This window comes from Thamnophis sirtalis, unplaced genomic scaffold, assembly GCF_051295495.1.
Source record: "Thamnophis sirtalis isolate CommonGarterSnake01/CBP01778 unplaced genomic scaffold, rThaSir2_p1.2 scaffold_1, whole genome shotgun sequence".
NCBI lineage: Eukaryota > Metazoa > Chordata > Lepidosauria > Squamata > Natricidae > Thamnophis > Thamnophis sirtalis.
In genome coordinates this window covers 31298101-31319719 of record NW_028261381.1, presented here as the reverse complement: position 1 = coordinate 31319719, position 21619 = coordinate 31298101, and the positions used below count along the sequence as shown (strand labels likewise).

At 44.1% G+C, this 21619-nt stretch overlaps 1 protein-coding gene and 1 long non-coding RNA gene across 8 annotated transcripts in view; one reads left to right on the top strand and one right to left on the bottom strand.

Annotated features, from left to right (window-relative positions):
* Positions 1–11577: 11577 nt before the first annotated feature.
* Positions 11578–21572, bottom strand: LOC106549922 (uncharacterized). 2 transcript variants are annotated; one of them, XR_001313619.2, is made up of 5 exons: positions 21494–21572; positions 19722–19904; positions 15177–15325; positions 13656–13789; positions 11578–12856 (listed from the first exon to the last, which is right to left on the bottom strand). It is a non-coding gene; the product is annotated as an uncharacterized LOC106549922 (long non-coding RNA). The 2 variants fall into 2 exon arrangements; XR_001313618.2 differs by lacking the exon at positions 15177–15325.
* Positions 21002–21619, top strand: part of TANC1 (tetratricopeptide repeat, ankyrin repeat and coiled-coil containing 1) — a 153963-nt gene continuing 153345 nt past the window's right edge. For 2 of the 6 annotated variants that reach the window (XM_087710204.1, XM_087710179.1), the window contains exon 1: positions 21002–21136. The gene's annotated coding sequence lies outside the window, so the exon portion shown is untranslated. Of the gene's footprint in view, positions 21137–21545; positions 21565–21619 lie in introns of those variants that run through there. The other 4 variants (XM_087710185.1, XM_087710192.1, XM_087710197.1 and 1 more) reach the window with 4 other exon arrangements.

The window sequence follows — 21619 nt, the reverse complement described above, 5'->3', positions numbered from 1 at the left end:
CAACAAGAGTTAAGAAAATTTTGTATTTCATAATATCTTGAACTTTGCATTCATCTCTCTCCCTTCCTCTCCGAGTGCCTGCATAAATAAGTAATTAAAATTGGGCCATGACACAATGAACAGTTTTAAATACATAAGTATGCTTAAATCTCTTGGAAATCAGAAATACTCTGTGGTACGATCGGCGGCCAATACATTTAATAAATACATAATTAATAACTCGCTTAATTCCTTTATCACTTTTATATGTTAATATCTCTGTTTTAGGAAAAAAGTTAAACAAAATGAACTTTTAAAAAACTGACGAGTTTAGGTGATTTTGCCTTTATGTCATTTTAAAATAATATGACAGCCTTCCAAACAAAAGGCTGCAATTATATATGTATGTAAAATGGATATAGGGGAATTACCCCCATGTCTGTATGTGGGTATAATTCCACTGTGTTGTACCCTATATGTTTATTGCTCAAATTGATATTTCAGTGTATAATGTTTGTAGATTGCTACAACATTTGTAAGTTGCTATACTTTTAGAAAGTTTAAATTGTACTGATTTTATTATACACATTTTATGACTGGGAATGTTTTCATTATAGTAAATCCAGTTGGTTTTAAACAGTAGTACTGTATATAAATTCATGAAATAAATATTCTGGCTTCATGGATTGGCTACCTTAATTCTTTCCTTAAGCTGCCCTTGACATTCTCTGTTTAGAGTATTTCAGCAAGTTACTGGGCTGAGAGTTGTCAGTATATTGCTTATAGTTCTTTCCTCCTTAAATACATCATTCAATGTACCAGCTTACACTAACTGATTTTATTTGACAACTGATGGGAAAGAGACGAAGTACTGTGTATAGATTGGGGCCTGCCTGGCTCAGCTGCACATTCTTAATATTTAAATTTAACAAGTCCTAGGGGTGGGAGGAAAAGTTTATTTACATTATGTTCACACACTGCCTGGTCATAACTGAGACTGAATAAAGGGAAGCCACATACATCAGAATCCAGACACTGTCCAAATTCCTTACAAACTGAGATCAAATGAAGAAGAAAAAGCTTACAAAATTCTTCCAACCCCTTTACCCATCTAAAGAACATAAGGAATGGCCTTGAAGTATAGTAGGAAAAGCCACTACCAAGGCAAGTGCAACTTAAGTTCATTCCAAAAACTAATTTGAGAAAACAGAGATACAGAGAGGGAGCAGGAAGCCCATTCACACTTGCAAGATTCTATTACTACAACTATTGTAAATAAAGTAGTTCTAAGCTATATGACATTGGTTTCTTAGTCAAACCTAATCTGAAGGACTGACAACTAACAATGCCCTAGCATCGTGTTTCCCCAAAAATAAGAACTGGTCTTATATTAATTTTTGCTCCAAAAGACGCATTAGGGCTTATTTTCTGGTTAGGTCTTATTTGAGGGGAAATACGTTACTAAATGTGTCTGTCTAGCTGAAGATTTTAATGGGCTTATTTTTTGGGTAGGGCTTATATCACAAGCATCCTGAAAAATCATGCTATGGCTTATTTTCCATTTGGGTCTTATTTTGGGGAAAACATGGCAAATGCCTGTGTTGGCTTCTATGTATTAAAGTAACATGTTGTGTATGTGCATTTATGATCTTAATGTTGCATCTTTGTGTGTTAGTGGTATGTGTGCAGCGGTAAGCACAGGGCAACTGCTTATGGCCCACTCTGAACTATATGATCACGAGAGTCTTCGGGTGGATCTGTCTGCAACACTGCCCCACTGTGATATTTTTCTTAAATGTTGCTTGATCTGGCCCGTTGTCAAACTATGCATTTCTTTTGCCAGCTTCTCCTGTCATGTCCAATTTGGCTCTGTTCCACTCAATTTTGAGAGAATTAACCAGCTGATGGGAGATAGAGTCTCAAGGCCTTTACATATTTTTTCCTCCAACATTCCTTGGGTTAAAAAGAATTTAAAAAGAAATGTAACAGAAAGGATGGTCTTTTTTGGTCAGTCGGGGGTACAGCATTCACATTGGACTGCTGCATCTGACTTGACTCTTCAAAGACCAGTTGTGATGGCCAGGAATGCTGTTATGATGGTATGCATTTTAAAAAGAAACAGTCGGTTCCAGCAATTAGCCGAGCAGCTAAACTATTATCCAGCTTTAGTGGAACAGAGTTAACATGACTTCAGAAGTGGCTTCCTAGTAGAAACTTACTACCGGTTCAGACCGGTTCAGTCGAACCAGTAATGGTATACTGGCCTGGGTCACAGAACCAGCAACGACCCAGGCTGGACATGCCTCCAAACTGGTTCCCTAGTTTCCGCCATCATCATCTTTTTTTTTAGTTCTGTGCATGCGCAGAACAGTTTCCATTAAACTGTGCATGCGCGCACAGCACATATCCAGCGCGGTGTGCAAACCGGCAGTAACTCTGACCAGAACCCACCCCTGCTCGACTTCGTTATAAACTGATTGAATTTCCTTATCTTAAAGGCCCGTTATTTCCCATAGCAACTTATGCCTGATCAATGAGTTGTTTTTCAATAGATTATAGGCTTCTTCCTTTTTTCTTTCTAGGCCATGTTTTCATTCTAGTCAGATTTCCTTTCCTCCAAGATTCAAACTTCTGGGTATTGTTCTTGCTTTTTAGAAAAGCATCTCAGTCAAGCAACAGTCCAGTATCATAACTCTTCTTTTGTTATTTGCCTGAGGATCAAGTTCTCAGCAAAATGTTAAATCGTATGTAAATGTTTATAGTTTGTTATCTGACATACTAGCCCTCTGGTTTTTATTCCTATTCTCCAAATTATTAGTCTCTGAACAATAAAAGGATATCTCTTATCCCATGACTGCTGTGTTTGTTCAGGGACCTTTATTTGGGAAAGGAGTCACAATTCTTTTTGTTTGTGGTATGTTCATGAGCAATGTGACATAAATGTGCAGAAGAGATTTGCCTAAATTAGGACATTTGTTTTTTCTACATATAATCCAAGTAATTGTGAAATACTCAGGATGTTTTATGTGCTGCAAGAATAATAATTTTGGTTTGGTTATTTTAAAGGGCCTCATGGGTAACTTGGGAAGAACACTGAACTTGGGGCATGTGGTAAATATGATCATTTTTGAAAAGTCTGTATCAGCAACTAATTCATGCTTTTCTGTGGAATGAATTCAAAGGCTTGGCTCCATAGAAAGTCAGCATTAACCAAAGATAGAGTGGATTTGTTAATTATACAGATCAGTATGGAAATCCTGACCAAGTGGAGCCACCAGCATGCCTGGAATTCAAATTTGTCTAACTGGTAATGTGATCTATTACAGAATTTGTATCATGAATTGTCATCCTGAAATATACTTAAAAGTTTTAGCTGGTCTAGGCCTTCCAGAGGAAAGGAACTTCATAGCTCCAAATTTGACACTTAGGAATTCACCAGGAAGCAAAAAGATCTGCAGATTCTTACACTAGGTATATTTTACACTGAGTAAAAATTTGTTTAGGTTTAAGGCCCCCTCTCTTCCCACACACATAATGCCCTAATTTGGCCCCTCGTAAATCATTGTCTTCTGCCAAAGGCTTTCATGGCCTCATCTGGTAGCAATGATTCAAGTCTCTTGTTTAAATTTCCTGTAATGACAAACAGCAACACTCCCTCGGAAGCATTCTGATGTTCCATAGGAAGCTTTTATGGTGCCTCTGAACTACTAAAGCATGCACAGAAATTGGGACAGATATCAGCAGTAGATCCTGCCCCAGCACAGGGATTCTTACATCTGCCCAAAAATGTAGTTTGCTGATGCCAGCTACATTAGTATGCATCACATTGACCATAGAAAGATAATGTAACTGGGATTGTAATATTCTTAACTGGCACCTATTTTTGGTGTAATGGTTTTGTCCTATATTAGGACTAGGTTCTGTAGGCGTGGCTTGGTGGGCGTGGCTTGGTGGGCGTGGCATGGCTTTATGGGCATGGCAGGTGAAGGATACTGTAAAATCTCCATTCCCAGCCCACTCCAGGGAAAAATTACTGCAAAATCTCCATTTTAAATACCACCAGTTCTCCAAACTACTCAAAATTTCTGCTACCAGTTCTCCAGAACTAGTCAGAACCTGCTGAATACCACCTCTGCTTCTACTATATTTAGCCATTCGTGGTAGAGGAGTGGATAATGTAGTGCAAAGTGAAAGAATATCAGAAAAGGAGAGTTGGAAGGGACCTTGGAGGTCTTCTGGTCCAACCCCGTTTAAGCAGGAAACCCTATACAATTTCAGAGAAATAGTTGCCCAATCTCTTCTTAAAAACCTTCAGTGAAAGAATACCCAAACCTTCTGGAGGCAAATTGTTCCACTGATTAATTACAATATTCTAACTGTTAGGAAATTTCTCCTTAATTCTAGATCCTCTCCTTGATTAGTTTCCATTAATTGCCTTCAGGTGCTTTGGAGACGGTCTATGGAAAATTGCAGCACCTACCCATGTAAGATTTCTTAGGAAAATATCTGAAAGCAGCAGTCAAGAAAGCATGGTAAATCTTTGCTGTGTGTGGCCTCGCTTAATCTTGTCTATAAGTTTCTTTTATTTTTGAAATGTGACCTTGAAAAAAGCATGTCTTTGTGTCATCCCCTGAGCTTTTCGATAATAATTACTTTCATAGTAACCACCCAGCAGCATTAGAACTGATTGACAAATAAATTAACTCTGACAGCCAGCAGGCCGAAATAATCAAAAACAGATTGTAATTTTCCTTGAGCAACAGGCAATAAAAATGGGGGGAAATGTTATAGATCATGTACAGGGAAATGTTTGTATCCTCCCTCTAAATCAGTTGCACTCTTAAAAGATGTACAGTTTTGTCCTATCTTTTCAGAGTCGCCTATAATAAATAAATAATCCTACATGGCTGAAATGATTGAAAGAATGTCACTCTATACCTTTACTATGTAAGATCAGTTTTCTACCAAAACACCACCATCATTTTTTTCAGGGTGGAATTTTATAGTGAATGAGACGGGAATGGGAATGTCTAATGATCATCTGTGATTTGTTTTAGCCCCTTGCAGATTTAGCTTGCACCATGGCGTATCTGCTTTTGGAGCTATCTAAAGCCCAAGATAATTTTTAAACACCATGTACTATGAGTGTTATATTACAAAGATTTCTGCTACCTTAAAGACAAGCTTTATTATGCCGAAATTTGTATTAGCATATTTCCAAACAAAAATAGTGTCACGGGAGATTGTTGTTAATTTCTTTTGTCAAAGAACACTAACATTATTCAAAAGAGTCAAGAAAGTTTGTAGGCTGTTATTTAGCATCAGATTCTGGTAATAATGGTAATAACAGTAATAGTGATAACAACAACAACAACAACAATAATATAATGAAATATTGTGACCCGGCCATTGAAACTACATGGCTATGGATGAAGCATGTAACAGTGATACCTATTGTCATCGGGGCACTTGGTACCGTGTCCAAGAATTTTATAAGTTACATCAACAAATTGCAGCTTCCTGCAATAACACCAGTGGAACTGCAAAAAACTGTGCTACTCGGAACATCTTATATTTTAAGAAGGTACTTGGTTGATACCTAGGACACTGGCAGCAACCAGTATCAACCATTAGCACCAGTCAATGGTATTTGTAATGCATTTTTAATGTTCAGTTGGCTCATGTTTTATGAATAAAGTATATAATAATAATTATTATAATAATAATAACAACAACAACAACAAGTAGTAGTAGTAACAACTCAGGCTTGAAATGGAGGTGGTTCTTGACACTCTCTGAGCTTGGTTGTTTTCTTGCAGATGTTTCATTACAAACTAGGTAACATCAGCAGTGCATTGATGATGTTACCTAGTTTGATAATGAAACATCTACAAGAAAACAACCAAGCTCAGAGAGCATCAAGGACTCCACAACAATAGAGGCCTTAGGTGCAATCCCCAAAGTAAGTGGAGCACCACTTAAACACCATCGGCATTGACAAAATCACCATTGGGCAATTCCAAAAGGCAGCTTTACTTGGAACAGCTTACATGCTGTGATCATACCTATAATACCATCATACATCAATGTTGAATACTAGCGCGGGAAAACTAGCGCGCGAACAAAGGACTCCTTCCTGATTGGTTCCCGGGCGGAGCCGGTTCAATCCTCGCCCTGATTGGCCGAGCTACTCGACGCCCCATTGGCTCCTCGTTCAAACTCGGGGGTATAAATGTAGGGCGCGAAACACGCCACGTTGAATCGCAGTTTACTATGAGCTGAATAAAGTCACTTTCCTCTTAACTCTTGTCGCGTCCTTCCCTTCGCTCCAAGATACAAAACTGGCGACGAGGGTGGGATTCCGATTCCCGCGACCACGGAGAAGAACAGCCAGCTGCCACCGCGTCTGAACCAGCTAGCACGCTACCCTCGGACCAAGAACGCCGGCAGCGAACGCGAAATTTTCTCCGTCACTTCTCTCCCTCTCTCCGGCTCCACATCACGATGGCGTCATCGCTTCCTCCTTTCGCGCCATTCGGCGGAGCCACCGGAGAATCATGGGACGGGTTCATGGAGCGGTTCGAGTGCTACCTGATCGCCTCGAAAAACCAGGCTCAGACCGACGAGGAGAAGTGCAGTTTCTTCCTCTCCTGCTGCGAGCCGTCCATGTTCGCCTCTGCGAGAGCCCTGGCCGCCCCGAGGCCAGCCTACAAACTTGGGTGGGCCGAGCTGATGTCCAGGCTGAGGAACCACTACGCTCCCTCACCCTCTCTGTTTGCACGCCGTTTCGCTTTCCGCCGCCGAGTACAAAGGGCCAACGAGTCCATCAGCCATTTCCTGGAGGCTTTGCGCACCGTGGCCGCCCAGTGTGATTTCGCAGACCTGGAAGAGAATCTTGCGGAACAGTTTGTGTGCGGGGTCCGCGACGCACATTTACGCGGCCGATTACTCCGGAACCACAAGATTACCCTGATGCAGGCCGTGGAGATAGCGCGAGCAGCCGAACTCTCCGAACAATCCACGGCCGACATGGAACGCCTCCAGCTAAACCCCCCCGCACAACCCGCCGCGGGGCCGTCCACCCAGACGAACCTCGTCGACGATCTCTCCCCTGCTGAAGATGAGGAGGAGGAGGAAATCGTCGGCCAGATGAGGATGCAACCGAAGCAGAGGCCACCCCAGCAACCGCCGGCGCCCGTTCAGCCAGCATCAAACGCACCTTGCCGCGGTTGTGGCGGCCGCCACAGCCGCGCAGCCTGCCCGTACCGCTCTGCCGTTTGCCGCCGCTGCCGAGGAGAAGGGCACCTCGCCAGAGTATGCCGGGCTCCCCTGCCAGCCCCGTCGTTCATGCAACCCAGCAACCAGCGCCCGGCGCCGCAACGCCGCCAGCAACCACGTCCCGCGAAGCGCACTGAGGACTGCTACTCAACCTACCAGCCCTCCAGCGCTGACTGCGTGGTCTACCAGGCATCCCACGCTCCTGCCGGCCACCGGAAAATAAGCACCGCCGTCCGGCTCGAAGGTCAGCTTTGCCAAATGGAGGTGGACTCCGGTTCATCCCGTTCTCTCCTATCTTGGGCTTTGTTCTCCCGCCTTTGCCCCGGGGTTCCCCAGAGAAAGCTGCGCCCCGCCCGGGTCTCCCTCCTAGACTACCAGGGAAATGGGATTCCCACAGCCGGGATATACCACATCCGGGTGGAATACGGGAATTTTAAAGGGAAACTCCCAGTTTTAGTCGTTAGAAACAACCTGCCCGCTCTCCTGGGGTTGGAATGGTTCTCCGCTTTGGGCCTCACCATAGAAGGGGTACACAGGGTAGTTCCCCTCGCCGTAGATAGCGTCCTAGACGAGTTCTCAGACGTATTTGATGGGAGATTGGGCTGTTATAAGGGCACCCCCATTTCCCTCTGCCTCGATCCCCAGGTCGCTCCCGTTAGACTAAAGGCACGCAGGGTTCCCTTCGCATTGCGAGCAAAGGTAGACGCAGAACTGGACAAACTTATTGAGCAAGGGGTACTCGAGCCCGTAGATCACGCCCGTTGGGAAACCCCCATAGTCCTCCCGGTCAAACCCGACGGATCGGTGAGAATATGTGCCGACTACAAGTCGACCATCAATTTGGCCCTGCAGGCAAACCCATATCCGGTCCCCGTAGTACAGCACCTACTCCACTCCTTAGGACAGGGCCGCATTTTCGCCAAGCTAGACATGGCACAGGCCTACCAGCAGCTTCCCGTAGACGACGATGCGGCTACAGCCCAGACCATCGTCACCCACCGTGGGGCCTTCCGTTGCCGCCGCCTACAATTCGGCGTCTCGGTTGCCCCTGGGATTTTCCAGAGCCTCATGGAGCGGTTGCTCCATGGGCTCCCAGGCGTCGTTCCCTACTTCGACGACGTCCTGGTCGCAGCCCCCAGCCACTCGGAACTCCTGAAAACACTGCGGGAGGTCCTCACACGTTTTAGGGAGGCTGGACTGAAATTAAAGCGCAGCAAATGCGAAATTGCTGTCCCCAAAGTTGAGTTCTTGGGGTTCCTCATTGATGCCCAAGGCATCCACCCCACTCCTTCCAAAGTTGCCGCCATCAAAAACGCACCCGCACCCACCTCTAGGGCGGAATTACAGGCGTTCCTGGGGCTTCTAAATTTCTATGCCCCTTTTATCCCCCACAAGGCGTCACTAGCTGAGCCGCTACACCGACTACTTGACCGGTCAGCGGCCTGGAAATGGGGTAGCCGTGAGGCGCACGCATTCGCGGCTATAAAAGATATTTTAACTTCATCGGCAGTCCTAATCCAGTACAGCGATAGGATGCCTCTAATTCTGACTTGCGACGCCTCCCCCTATGGCGTTGGGGCGGTCCTGAGCCACGTCCTCCCGAACGGCTCAGAAGCCCCCATAGCTTTCTATTCCCGGACACTCTCCTCTACGGAGCGGAACTACAGCCAAATCGATAAAGAGGCCCTGGCTGCAGTCTCCGGCATTAAGCGGTTCCATGACTACCTCTACGGTAGGAAATTCACCCTGGTCACGGATCACAAGCCCCTCTTGGGGCTACTGGCGGGCGACAAGCCAACTCCCCCCATTCTGTCCCCCCGCATGACTAGATGGACGGAGTTTCTAACAGCGTATTCATATACGCTGTTATACCGTCCGGGCAAACAGCTAGGGCACGCAGACGCTCTAAGCCGTTGCCCTCTGCCAGAGACGGACACAGCCCACGTGCCCGCGCTCTCTGTTCTGTCCATCGCCGAATCCGACCTCCCTGTCTCGGCCGCGGACGTCGCAGCCTGCACAAAGGCTGACCCCGTCCTATCTCAGGTTGCTTCATGGGTTTTGAGGGGGTGGCCCACGGAAAAGGTAGCGGAAGAATTCCGTCCATTCAAAATGCGACAAGCCGAACTCGCCCTTCATGGGGGGTGTCTTGTCTGGGGGGATAGGGTAGTGATCCCCACAGCCCTGCGGGCACGAATCCTGCCTGCACTCCATAAAAACCACCCAGGCATAGCACGAATGAAAGCGTTAGCCCGTAGCTATGTGTGGTGGCCCTTGTTAGATTCCGAGATCGCAGATCATGTAGGCCGATGTAGAATATGCCAAAATTCCAGGCCGAATCCCCCCACAGCCGCCCCTCGCGAGTGGGAAATCCCCAGAAGCCCATGGTCCCGTTTACATATTGATTTCGCCGGTCCCTTCCACGGCCGAAACTTTATGATAGTGGTAGATGCTTACTCTAAGTGGGTGGAGCTGGTAATCATGACCTCCACCACAGCGGAGAGTACAGTGAGGGCCCTCCGTAAGATGTTCGCTACCCATGGGTTACCGGATGTGATAGTTTCCGATAATGGGCCCCAGTTTACCTCCACCACGTTCCAAGAATTCCTGGCCGAGCAAGGAATCAGACACGCGGCCACAGCCCCCTATCACCCAGCTAGTAATGGCCGGGCGGAGCGCGCAGTTCGCTCAGCGAAAGAAGCCTTGGGCCGCATGGGCCAGGGCGACTGGCAAGAAAGAGTGGCGGCTTACCTCTTGAGCCAGCACTCCATACCCTGCCCAACGACGAATAAAAGTCCCGCAGAGCTCTTGATGGGTAGGAGATTGCGAACCTCCCTAGACAGGCTCCATCCACTATACGCAGGGGATCTGCCGAGCAACCTGGGGGCCCTCCCTTCCCACGCGTTTAAGTTAGGGGATCCGGTATGGGCCCGCTCCTTTTCCGGGGATCCACGGTGGGTTCCCGCAACCATCACAGCTCTGACCGGCCCCTGTTCCTTCAGGGTCGGCCTGGCCGACGGAGCACAATGGAGGCGCCACGTGGACCAATTAAGGCGTCGCCTTCCCGCGGAAACAGACGGCCCGAGCCCTGCGCACACCCGCTCACACCAGGAGCCAACATCGTTGATCTTTTCCCCATCGGACCGTTTCCACCTGGGGAACGAGAGGCAAGCCGATGCGAACTTTCCGGACAGGCACGCCTCAACCGGCTACTCTTTTCCTCGAAGCCCTTATCGAGACTCTGAACCTACACCCCAACCAGACTGCACGGGACCGCAACCGGACACTCCGGTGGCCACGGAAACGCCACCCCAGACAGTTGGACATTGGACAGGGGACCCGGGGCCAGCTCTCTCCCGCGGGCCCGAACCACAGGTTCACCGCCCCACCACGGACACGCCTCCGCCAGCGGTTTCCCCCCTGTCAACGACCGCCGGGGAGCCACGAAGGTCAGGGCGAGAACGCCACCGCCCCGCCTACCTACAAGACTATGTTTGCCCTTCCCAAAAGAACTCTTTGACTGGGGGGGGAGGGGTGTTGAATACTAGCGCGGGAAAACTAGCGCGCGAACAAAGGACTCCTTCCTGATTGGTTCCCGGGCGGAGCCGGTTCAATCCTCGCCCTGATTGGCCGAGCTACTCGACGCCCCATTGGCTCCTCGTTCAAACTCGGGGGTATAAATGTAGGGCGCGAAACACGCCACGTTGAATCGCAGTTTACTATGAGCTGAATAAAGTCACTTTCCTCTTAACTCTTGTCGCGTCCTTCCCTTCGCTCCAAGATACAAAAATCAACACCTGCCTATTCCAAGTTCTTGGGAAGGAATCCAAAGATGGATAAAATGCCAAATAACGTGAGGTTGATTGTACAACAAATCATAATAATAGTAAGACCATATTTTAATGGGTACTGATGCTTTGTCTATCAATATAAACTCTTTACTAAACATACTGATCTTTTATCTTAATCAAATATTAAGATAAAATAAAACAAAAAAGGTTGGGGACCACTGCTTTAAAGCATCCCTTAGTGGTTTACTAAGTTTCTTCAGCTGCTTTTGCAAAAATCCAACACGAATGTGCAGAATTTATCAGCATTCTGTTCTCTGAAGCATTACCCACAGTTTAAGAGAAGTCATACATGGAGACAGGGATGCTGGAATTTTTTCACTTGCCTGCCATTTATTGCGTTTTGTTACTTTCACACCTATTTAAAATAAATATAGAAGAAATGTATGAGCGAGAGTGGGCAGGTCAGGAATGAAAATCTGAATATCCTCTTAAAAACAGAAGAAAAGCTACTTTGTAAAAACAACAAATTCAGTTAGGATTATAATGCAGGTTTATTAGAACCAACACAATCTCATAAATCAGAATCAATTTCTTCCTCTCTTAAGTAGAATTCCTAAGATAACAAATATTGTAATCAGGCAACTAATTAGACAATTCTGACCAATTAATGATATACATTCAAATACCATACCATACTTTTTCATAATATCACGTTTTGTCATCTTTGCTACTACTACTATTTCTATGTTGGAAGCACTTCAGTGGTGGAAGGATTTGCCGGTGACTTCACTGTTGCCCAGTGGACGCCCAGTTGGGGGCTCCTTTCGTGTCCTCATAAAGTTGGTTCCCAAAGTGGTACCCGTCTATCTACTCTTGTTCGCCCACCTCGACTGCTGGATCGGCAGAAGCTGTAACATGTAAAGGGAGCTCACCCTGCCCACCCCATGGCAGCAATGGGTCTCGAATGCAAGCCTGCCGATCGGCACCCCACTCCACCTCATGAGCCACCCCTCGTAATTTTTGCTGATGTTACTATATCTTCAGGGTAGTAAAATTAAAAGGGATTGCAAAGGCATTCTAAAAAATCTGTCCAAAATGGATGCACAGATTTTAGAATGACAAATGCAAGTAGTTTATTGTAAACAAATGTAAAGAGATCCATGTTGGTACAAAGGAAGGAAACTTCACCTATACATTGATGGGATATTTACTGGCTGTGACAAAACAGGAAGAGGATTTTGAAGCCATATCTCAATGGAAATGTCAATCAGTGAGCAGTTGCTGCTAAAAGAGCATTTGTGTTGCAAGATGTCAAAGGTGAAGTAGACCTGTCTTATCCTTTCATCAAGGAAATGTCCTTCTGCTTTCTGTAGGATCTTGTCTTCTCTGTAACCAATCCTTGACCGTGGATTGCAGCCATAGTTTCATTGGGATGAGACTCTGTTGTCTGCACTTGAAGTATAGGTGAGTCCTGTAGTCTGTCACATTTTTGCTGTCTTTTCATATTCCAGCACCTGCCTCAGGGTTTCTTCCCCAAAATGTGTGGCAACATACCAGTGAAGATTCTCACTCATCCTGGTAGAGTTGTCTGGCATCTGAGTTATGGCAACTGCATTGCTTTTCTTGTTGGCTCGAAGCATTTTGCTGCTTATCCAAATAGCTTCTTTGGTCTGAGCAACTTGGTTAGGGGATTCCATATATGTCCTACAGGGAGGTCACCTAATCTGGATGGGCTCATTAGGTGAGTAGGCAGAGAGTTGCTGTGGGGGATTGGTGTTTATCCGTTACAGGTAGCAGGGCTTAAATATTGGCTGTTGGAAAGTAGCAGGGAAAGAAAGTTATTGACTTCAACTCCAGACTTGAAAAACATAGTAGGTGATAAGCAGTGGGAGGAAGCACTATCACCAATTTGTTTTTCAGTAGTCGGTATTTATCATAATAAGTGGCCATTTTGTGAATGTCCCCAGCTCAAAAACATCTTTGCAGATCAAATCCAAAGTACTGCATAGCCCTAATGATTTATTTAATCTTAGTTTACTAAATAAGAGCAAAGTTGACATTTGGTCATTCACATAATACACTAAGATTGGTGACCCAAAACTTTCAAAGTGAGTGGGCATCCTTTGGAGATTGAGTCTATAGAATTACCCAACATTAACCAACCAAAGCAAAAAAAAAAAAGTGACCACAGTGTGATAGCGGTTTAGAATTTAAACTTTATATAGCTCTTTGCTGCCATCTACTGATTGAATGATTTTTTGCCATTCTAATCTAACCGCGCACACCCACACCTGTCATTCAGACTTTGTGAGAGGCAGCTGTAGCAAACAGTTTAGGGGAAAAAAGGTATCTGATGCAGCAAAACTAGAGAGACTAAGAAAGATCACCTTTACAAAAATATACAGGAACCATTATCTAGTATTTTTAAAGTCCAGAATGACGTTTGATATTGGCTCAGGAAGATGCCTCCTGAATTCATTGAAGTACAGTATAAGTCAGGCGTGCAAGTCTATTGTTCTAGCCAATCTCAATAATTTTGAGTAATTTTAGGCAACCTGTAGAGTTGATTTGACTAGGTCTGTTTTACCTATACAGCTGATAAGAACCTACCAAAAATTTACTTTTACTAGGTGTAGAAGCATAATCCAAGACTGCTCCTCTCAAACAATTCAAAAGGGTCTTCTGTCGAACAAAATACAGGTGAAAAGGTTCAGAGAAGTTGTGTTCTTGGTCTAGACAATTATCTGCAAGGCAGAAGAATGAAATGACACCATCATTACAGGTATAAAAAAAGGACCTTGAGGTCTGCAAAACTTCTGTAAAATATATTCTTGTTTTTGTATTTGGTGCTTCTGGGTCCCTAATTTTTTTAGTTCTTTGTAAAAGACCAAACAGAGACCGTGGGAAGCTTCTGTGCAAGCATGTTCCAAGAAGCAGCTGTATCTCATGAAAGCTCTATTGTTCTAAACTATATGCTGGGCTCCCTGTTTATACCCTTAAAAAACCTTTTAGGGTCAGCTGCTTGTGCTAAAACAAAATTGATAATTATTAGCCATCAACTGTAAGCACTGTGACCATTGCCTCTTATCCTGGAACGAGTTACATTTCGGTGCCTGTGTGCTGCACAAAATGAGGAGTTCCTTTGAACAGCTTTCTTCTAATTGCAGTAATCTGAACAAAGGAACACAACCAAAAGAGCAGCTACATTTTGTAACTAGAAACCATAGTAGAAAGTAGCTAAAATAAAATGGCTAGGAACAAATATGTTATATAGCAGGAGGGAAAGTTTCTGAACTCCCAAAGCTGGACTAGCCTTTTGCTGCTGTCATTCCTAGCTCACGTTATGGTGGTTGATAACTTGAACAGATTTTTCAATAGTTTCAATTTTTGCAAGGGGAAATTTGAGAATCTGAAAGTAGACACGGCTCCTATTTTTTAAAAAAACTCAGCCGTTTGGCTCAGACAAGTTATCTGAATATCAGAGCAAGAGGAGAAATCTTAAGTGGAAGAACAGCTGTGAATTTGGCTCCTCCTAGGAGGAAGCTCCTGAAGATGATAATATTCCGTTTCTTCCTTTCCGTATCATTAGACATAGTACCGTAAAGCAGCATAATATTCCAGATTCCAAACCATTCTGTTGAGATTCAACCTGATTTGTTTCTTTTACATTTAAGTATTCCAGATCGTATTATTATGAATGAGGATTACCATATCTGGTTAACAAAGATCAAAATGCAGAAAAGTGCAATGGGGTTGCTGGGTTTTTTGGTTTTTTTTGCTATTTAGTGGTTGCCTGAATCACTGCAGAGCACATTTGATAATCCAATTTGTGTGTTATTAAAGGAATGTAATAAATCAGAAATGCCTTGGTTGTAAGGAGTGTCCTACTGGATTTCCAGAAATGTTCAATGACACTAAGCCATGATTTAACTGTTGCTTTTTGAAAATGTATTTAGCTGGCTGCATTCATATATTCATGCTGAGACATTCATTAAGAATGATAAATTATACTTGTGTATTCAGAAGATATACTATATATAAGGCTCAACTGCACTACATGCTAACTTGAAAAGTCTGGTTGATGAGTGTATATTTTTTTCTTCAATCAGCTCAGAGGTGGGCTGCACTTACCTTAACAACTGGTTTGATGGTTGTGAGCATGCGCATGTGCACATACTTCATTCGCAGGCGCCTCTTCAGAGCTGAAACAGAGCTTCAAACATGCAGCTAATCAACTCAGGCAGCTCCAGTGAGTATAGCAGGCGGAGCACGAAACTCAGCTAGGCAAAGGGGGGGGGGGGAGTTAGTTATAAATGGAAAGGATAGCAAAGGGGTGGGCGGGCCCAGCCAGTGATCACAACTACCGGTTCCCCTGAACCGGTCTGACCAGGCAGCAGCCCACCACTGAATGAGCTAGTATAATAATTAGGATTATAGAAACCAGTTTGTTACCTATGACATACTATAGATACCCATTGTAGTTTTTGTAAACTCTAAATGGCAGCCCCTTGGGATTCAGGCCAGATAAGACTAAGCCTTCAATTAAAGTGCTGCATGGGAGTGAGGAAGGGGAATATCATGCTAATTAGGCAAACATAGCTTAAGTCAAAAGAATAAACCATGTAATGGGTTGGCGGGATGTCTTGCTCTCACTGACAGAGGAAAATTTGTCTTCAGGATGACATTTTAAATCAATGTATCCCCATTTTTTGAGCTCACAGTTTAAACCATGTCTTATCTCAGGGTTATGCTGAGATAACCGTTCTCTGATTATGTGAACAAGACATTCCAATGTATTTCAGCCACACCTTCTGGGACTTCACTACTTAATGGGCATTAAATTCTTCCAGAGATAACAGTTCTTTTATTTACATCATCTGTCAACACAGGATGAAAGGGAGACAGTCAGGAGCTTCTAATCTTGTCTTTTGCAATTCACTTCAACCTGAATAACCCTTGGAATATGTACACAAGCCAGATGGCAAAGTTTGTCCAAGTCAGATGATTGTATAAACTGGGGAGGGGGGAGTTTTCCACCAAGGTTATGGGCCGATGCAGGAAAACATAGGGAGTTCTGTCGGGATGGGACCAGTTGACCAAGGATAGAATCTGCATCATCACAAGAAAGGCTGTTGTTTCCTTTTGCATCTATTCATTTACTTTTTGTAAAAAAAGAAAACTGGTATATGTTCTGTATACAACATAAGTATAATTCTAGTGGAGCATTTAAGAGTCGAAGGAATGCAGAGAATTAGGTGAAATTATAAAGAGATTCTTAGTTTGAAATGTGGGGACCTCAATCCCAACCTGTTGCGTGTGAACAATCATACTCACATGTGCGGAGTTCAAACTACTTTATTATGTTATGCCTATAATACAGGAATCTCCCTTGTCTGGCAACTTACTCCTAGGAACAAATAGATAAGTCTTTAAGGAACTTAAGGGGTGGATGGGTCAGACCTAGCTCTTTTGAGGTTGTGCAGTGACTCCAGACTAGTTCCATGTTTGATCCTTCCTTCCTGCCAGGCTGGGTGCTTCCCAAAACAACCATCTCCAATAATTTTTCTACAGCTGTATTTTGTTCAGAATTAAAGGAGGCTGATGTTTATCAGACTATGCAGTAATTGGTTCTCTGTGATTTACATTAAATGGCTACAAAACCTACTTCAGTTCACACATCTTATTACTTTTATTTATTTATATTTATTTATATTTGTTTGCTGCTCATCTCACTATGAATGTCAGCGTTTCAAAAATCATCCAGAATTAAATCAGAAGCCAAGGCAGAACTTTCCTCAAAGTTCCAATTTAATAAGAGAGACATTTTGGTACATCTGTGGAAAACCCGAATCTAAAAGCTTCCTGGGTTTTCCACCCAGTTGAAAGTTCAAGATCTTGCCCCACACCCACAAGTCCATCACATGGTCCAATCTTCCATTGCCACGCTGGCATCTCCACCCATCTAGTTCCGCTCAGGTGCAGAGGTGCGGAGGGAAAGAATGACCTTGGGCTTCTAGAAAGGAATGTTTTATTTTGACAACAACACATTCTACAATTCTACTCCTTACTATTCCCCTTCCCAATTACCCCACTAACAAAACAGTAAAGTAAAATAATAGCGTGTGTGGCAGGCCAAAGATCCTAAAAGGAATATGACTGTAGGCCTGACAATGAGTTAACTTTTAAGTATGATTTGTTGACTAAGCTATAGTTTGTCAGGTTTACACATGGTACTAATTTATCAACCACTATTTATAAACCAAAATGGCTTGATCCCCATGTTGTGATACGTTAAAAAAAAGCAAAATACACTATGGGGGTGTAATGATTTGTAAATCATGAATGGAGACTAAACAAAATTTGCCAAATTTGTTTAAGAAAATGGTAAAACTCCTTGGCCTAAAGGTGTGGACAGCAATATGGTACAGACTAAGAGCAAAGTAATCATAGAGATTGTACTACATGATTAAAAGCTTTCAGGATTTTTGAAATAGCTTCATCCCCCATCCTTTCTAGTAAAGTTGTTAAGAATTCAACTGATCATTATTCTGGTATTCTTGTGGAAGGAAAATTGGTTTAATTCCAAAAAAGGAAAGATTTTCAACTGATTCTCCTCACAAAATATAATTGACAAAGTAGCAGACAGACCGATATTATCCTGTATGTTCCAATATTAAAAGACCCTCCAGAAACTATAAATGTTGGGAACATAAAAGACACCAGGATAATGATAGATAGGTAAGAAGTCTGCAGTTAGACTGATATAAGCCAGTGATTTCTCACAACAGGGCTAACTGTGAATTAGCTACAAAGAAAACTAAAAGGGTTGCTTTCAACTTTAAAGGTCACACTAAATTGCGATGAAGACACCAAACTCAGATTTTTTTTATTTTTAATATTATGCGGCAAATTAAATCAATATAATTATAAAGCACCCGCCAATAAAGATTGCGTTGTCACTTAAAATTCAACTGGTACTGATGAAGTTCTTATAAGTATTTCTTATTAAATGGCAGTTCTGAATGAACAAGTAATTCCATTATTAGAGATATATATGTAGAATAATCAAACTGGATCAAAATGTTAAATAGCTGCATTTGTATAATAGAAGAAATACTTCTATTATAAAGATGGTGGGTTCATTTTAAGGTTATCATCTTTCAAATGTCTTAGGCTATCTGAAATAAGTTACATACTGGTACTCCTTGACTTACAACTATGGTATAATGAAGCCTACCAATCATGGCTGTAAGTTGTGATGATTGTAAAATGGATCTTTTCATGGTTTTGCTGAAAACTGGAATAACTGCTGATAAATGGTAAAATGTGATCATGTGACTACAGGATGTTAAACAGCTATAAATATGGCCAAGATGTTGAGCGCCTGAGGTTTGGTCATGTGACAGGTAGGGGAGGCAACCATCAGACTTACAATCTGGATCACAAGACCCTCCAGGTAGGCCCATGCAACATTAAGTTGTGGACTACCTGTAATCAGGTACAGATACAAATACAAGTAGTTCTCATTTAATGACCATGATTGGGACCAGCAATTTGTTGTTAAGCAAAGCAGTTGCTGAGTGAAATTGCAACTGTAGTTACAATCTTCCTTCAGCCTTCCTTTGCTTTATAGACCTGCAAAGATTGCAAATGCAATCACTTTTTCATCCGTGTCATAACAGGATAAATGAGGACTACCTGTGAATCACTGAATGGTGTGAAGTCACACACCATTCCAAATAATTATGAATTTACCCATTCTAGAGAGAGATGGGCAGCTATATAAAATTTAAAAATAAAACAAAATGTTTGATTATCTCTAAAAGATTTTAAGGATTTTTTTTAAAGCAGGGCTGGGCTGCTCTGCCCCCACTCTAATTTGTTGGAGGGCAGGGAACAAGGGAGAAAGGTGGAGAGAGAGAAAAAGTTGGAAGAGTTACAACAGATTGAGCAAGAGAAAGTTCTCTCTAAGTGATCAGTTCAGACTTCTGGCACAGAAGAGTAAAAATGACAGATAGGAGAAAATCCTTTCTACAAATGATAAGTTTAGGCCTTTGGCTGACAGAAGGCAGTGGAAGACTGGACTCAAGCCATAATGCAGTTTATTTGGGTTTGACTCATATCCTTCAGCTGACAGAAAACTTTTTATATACATGAAATCTGCTGTCCCCATTACAGATCTGTTGCCTGTTTCAAGTTAGCACAGTCCTCTGAAACCTCCTCTAGCTAGACAATTTTATAGACCTTGTTGCTACTGTTGGAAGAAGTGGGAAGAGGAGGGAAATAGAGATTTAATCCCAGAATGAGTAATGAGGAAGGCAGTGTTCTGTGGGAATAGGGAAGAAGCATACAGGATATGCTTGCATTATCTTTAGGTGCAAACGGGGAAAACCTTTTGCCCTAATGCACAAATTCTGCTAAATTAAGAGGAAGTAAAGTAGTTCTCCATATTTGGTTTTGCCCTTCTGCTGCTTCCATGTACAGACAGTCCTCGATTTACGACTACGAGCGAAACAACAATTTATGTTACTAAGCAAGGCAGTTATTAAGTGAATCACATGGTCATTAAGTGAATCCACTTCCCCCTTACTGACTTTGCTTATTGAAATCTAGTTGGAAAGGACACAAATAATAATCATATTGACCTAAGGGGCTCCAACTGTCAAAAATACATACCTGTTGCCAAGTACCTTAATTTTAATCACCATTGTGAGGAGACTGTGATGTTTGTGTAAGGACCAGTCATAAGTCACTTTTTGCAATTTCCGTGTAACTTCAGTCACCAAATGAATGGTTATAAGTTCAGGACTACTTGTACTCCATGGACTTATTCTTGTGTACCCCACCAGAAAGATGGCCCTGAAATAGGGGAAAAACAAATAATCTCTGTTTGAAAAAAAAATTGTCTTTCTTTTCTTTAAAAAAAATAAAATAACACAGCAGATATAGTTAGAATTCAGCCAGATTTATTTACCAAATACTTGAAAAGTATTTTTTTTTTACTCAAAGGACAAGATATATGAGTCACCCGAAGGCAGGTAAAAACTATAAAGATGTTTTTTTTTTAATGACAACTTTTGAAGATCCTGCCTTCATCAAAGGGGGGGCGTTTTGATTTCAGTCCTCTAAAATATCCCTTTTTTCCCCCTTCATTTTTCACCCCCCCCCCCTTTGCAATCCTGAAAACCCCTCAGGGGAAAAACCTGTGTCTCTTGGGACCACAGCAATGAACTCCCAAGGTCATACACAATGGCAGGGCTTATATTGTGTGTGGAAGCCGATCGCAATACGCAGTTATTTCCTACTCCACAGATAAGATACCCGAGATGCTTTCCTTTGAACCCAACTGGCAAAAGGACAACCCCACAGACCATACAAAGTAACGTGCAGTAGCATACAGATGACAGTTGCATTCCCCACCCCACTTTCGGCCGACTGACTCCATAGCCCCCCCCTTTTTTTTTTGAATGTCATGCCCCGGCCTCCCCCACCCTGACTTCCAGCTCGCCTTGTTGATCCTGGGAAAGAGAGGGGGGAGGCGGGAATGTCAAAGGCCGGGGCTCTAAAACCCGGCCTGCAATCCTGCTGAGCCCCTTCCTGCTAATTGGTCCCAGATAGTTGTGCTTTTTTTTCACCAAGCAACAGGAGCTTTGGCCGCCCGGGGTGGGGGAGGGCGAAGTGCGGGCAGGAACCGAGGGGGGGGGATGGGGTTGCCGCGGTGAGTTAGCCGCGCCCGGTGGTGGGTGGCGGGTGGGTTTGGCTTAAACTGCGGAGTCTCAGCCCAGCCTTGCCCTGCCGTCCAAACCCGACGGGGTGGAGGAGAAAAAGGGGGAAGACGCGACGCATCCATTTGCAACCTGGAAACTCCTTCCCTTCTTCCCTTCCCCCCAGCAAGAGACTGGCTGCTCAGGGTAAAGGCGGCCTTAGGGAGAACCGCGGAAGGCGGAGACTGGGGCTGCTGGCTTCCAATGAGCTCAGGCGTCTTGCTTTGCCTTGCCTGCCCGGCGCTACTGGAGGAGTCTCGGTCGAGAGACTCTCCGAGAGACCCCCAAGCGTCTTCTTAAGAGGCGCTGGACGGCCAAGCCAAGGCGGTAAGTGCCCGCTCGCACAGCGGCGGCGGCGGCAAGCAGGGAGTTTCCCGAGCCTCCCGCTTTGCACCGCTAAGGCATCCGCCCTGACTCCCTCCCGCCCCGCCTCGGTGTTTACAGCCTTTCCTATATAAAAACAGAGGTAAACGTGTCTATTGAGTGGGAAAGCAAAGCGGGTCGAAGTTTGTGGCGGGGGCAAAGGTGCGGGACGGGTCCGTCGTCATGCGGGAAAGGTTCGAGGCTCTCCCTGCTTTCCGCGGCGGTGAATTCGGGGGTTGCCGCCTCCGGCTTGCAAAAACGCGGACGGCCACGAGGCGGCAAGGAAGCTTTGGCGATTTTATGCTGCCCCGCTTTGCTCACTTGTACGTGATCCTCGGGATTCATTATTCGCAGCCGGATCGGGTAGCCCTCTGGGAAAGGTGGAAGCTCAGGTGAGGGTGGAGCTGGGGGAGGGGGAAAAAAAGCTTCTCTAAAGCTGCGCGTATC